The sequence below is a fragment of the Oryzias melastigma genome, unplaced genomic scaffold (assembly GCF_002922805.2).
Source record: "Oryzias melastigma strain HK-1 unplaced genomic scaffold, ASM292280v2 sc00254, whole genome shotgun sequence".
In the NCBI taxonomy this organism is placed as follows: Eukaryota; Metazoa; Chordata; class Actinopteri; order Beloniformes; family Adrianichthyidae; genus Oryzias; species Oryzias melastigma.
Window position 1 is genome coordinate 56,043 of NW_023416892.1, and position 2,721 is coordinate 58,763.

At 40.9% G+C, this 2,721-nt stretch overlaps 1 long non-coding RNA gene across 1 annotated transcript; it reads right to left on the bottom strand.

Annotated features, from left to right (window-relative positions):
- Nucleotides 1-13: 13 nt before the first annotated feature.
- LOC118598247 lies at nt 14-2,376 on the bottom strand. The gene is made up of 3 exons (XR_004947369.1): nt 2,248-2,376; nt 859-2,162; nt 14-747 (listed from the first exon to the last, which is right to left on the bottom strand). It is a non-coding gene; the product is annotated as an uncharacterized LOC118598247 (long non-coding RNA).
- Nucleotides 2,377-2,721: the final 345 nt, after the last annotated feature.

Consider the following 2,721-nt stretch of genomic DNA (forward strand, 5'->3'; position numbering starts at 1 on the left):
AGAGACTCTTTGGTGTTTCTTTCAGCTCCATGCGCCTCCTAGTGTTTGATGGAGGAACAGCTCTGCTGTAGCTTTGTTTTTTGTCTTGGATGATCCAGATGTGCAGAAGAAACAGGAGACATGGATCCAGATGTTTGTTTGTCTTCTGCAGGTTTGTTCTTCTTCACTGGTTTCTTTCCGTGAAGTTCTTCAACTTTCCACAAGATGTCACTGTTTCTCTGTTGTGTTTCTGTTCTGAAGATCTTCTGTTGTGAAGTAAAGTCTAAAGCTGCAGAAGAATAACTGATGAACTTACAGATTTGTTCCGCACTAACTGAAGAACAAATGCGAGTCTTTTGGTCAAACGTCTCCAATGATCGGCTCTCTTTGGTCCAAAGGAGGAATTCTGGCCTAAAGGAGCTTTGAAGGTCAAAGTTCAAATATGAAAAAGTCTGGAAGAAGAAAATTAATTTCCTGATGTTTCCTCACAAACCATCAAAGGTCAACAGGAACCAACAAAGAACATGTTGGTGCTGCAGAAAGATCAGAGTTCCTGATGACTTGATCTGATCAGCAGCTCTTTGGCCCATACCATTATGACACCTCCAAACCCCCAGTAAGCTCTGAGTGTCAAGTCTACAGGTCACCATGACGACCCTTTCATTCAGCTTGAAGATCTGCAGAGTTGATGTGAGGATCTTCTTGTTTTCAGTCGGACTCTCTGACAGCTGAGTTTGATCTGCTGTGAAGCTGAAGGATGAAAACCGCCTTTGAGCAAACAAAGAGAAGAGTGTAAGGACGAGAAGAAAGATCTGGAGGATTCCTTTGACTGGAAAGTCTCATCAAGCTGAAGTGATTCCAACATGTTTGCTGTTGTACCTGTTCTGCAGAGCTTCAGGCTGAAGTTGGACTCAATGAGGGAAGAAACTGGGCTGAAGCTCAGAGAAGAAGTTGCAGAGAGAAATACCTCCTCAGGAACGGACCCACCCCTCCACATCTGTATTCAGGTTGTGAAAAGCAGACTCTTCTACAGGCTGAAGAACATGAACAATCAGAAACAAGCTGTGGGCGGCTAGCTTGAGTGACTAACAGAATTCGAACCAGAACCTGATCAGAACCAAGAAAAGTCCCTAAAAACAAACTAGAGTCTAATCCTCAGAACATCAAGCTGTCTGTAGGTGACGCCTTCTCCTGCTCCTGAAGTCTCCTACAAAAACGTGCAGTACCCACGTTTGTCCACAGGGAAAAACGTAGCAGTTTCACAAAAAAACGGATCTAAAGTGGAATTCCTACGTCTCATTTTCTCATTCATTTGCTCCGGATCACGTGACTGATCACGTGACTTTTGAGTTTCTGCCTGTCGCTAGCAAAAACATGGTGGGATATTCACTCTTTTTCGGTGGAAAATCACTCAGAATAAAATATTTTGTGGACTAATCTTTATTTTTACAATATTTCTAGCGAGAAATGTACCTGTTACTATCATGATAGAGTGATGCTTTCAGACTAAATGAAGAAAGAAAAAGTAACACAAATATATATATATATATTTGTTTTACTTTTTTATATTATTATTCATCTATCATTATTATTATATCAATGATAATATAAAAATGAATGACATAAAAAATACAATTGATAAATAAATGGATAATTGATCCACAATATCAACAGACTTTAATGATTGAGTTTTAATGATTCTTCAAAGCTGTAGGGCTCAAGAGAGAATCTCACAATTTAGACTACGTTTTTTTTTTTCTTTGTTAAAATTTTATTATAATGATAAAGGTTTGAGTTAGGGTTTTTTTCTTTTTTAATTTCACCTTAATACTTTTTCCTGCTACAAACTACACATGCCTGACACTACACATGAATTTTGACATTTGCAGAGGTCCCATGCGTCAACGGTAACTATGTATCAATTCTAAAGAGAGTGACCCATCACCAGGTTTTACAGGATCCACCAGCTTCATGCCCCATCAAGGGTTATCCAGGTTCTTTTGGGCCCACTTCCTTCACTCTTCATCAGCATGAAGATCCAGGTTTGATCCAAGCTTCCTGTGGTGGAGCGGTCGTCACCGTCAAGAAGCTGGTTTGATTCCAGATCCTCTCAAAACCGTTCACAGCCTCAGACAGACTCCGCCTCCTGAGAGCACCTGGAGAACGCTGAACATGGGTTTCACCTGAACATGAAAACAACAGACACGTTACAGGTTCAGTTCCTTTTTAAAACCGTACCAGAACCAGAACGTCTAGAACCACGCTGACCTGCTGCTAATGGCACTGTCCTGAGAAGCAGTTTTAAGCCTTTAAACTGAAGGTCTGTCTCAGAACGCTGAAGTTCATCAGGAGAGTTCAAGTGGAGGTGAAGAATGAAACATTTTCAAACATTTTATTCATTCAAGTCTCTGATGATCAGATTTAATTGTTTGTATTTATATGATTTCATCTTTTTCAGTTTAAATGTTACTATTTAAACCAGCCTTTATTTTGAAAGAGCCAGTGAGGCAGAAGCAATAGAAAGTCACTGAAGGTGAGATGAGCAACCCCCCCTGGAATGTTGACCCCTGTGCAGTGGAGCAGTGGGGGAGGGATGGCTGAACCAATCACAGAATGACTGCTGCAGCTTTCCCTCCAAAAGGAACCAATCAGATGTTGTTGCTTAGATTCCTTTGTCTGGAAGTTTCCATGTGGAAGCTTCCAGAGTCTTTTCTGGTTGTCTGCAGGCTGAGCGGAACTGAC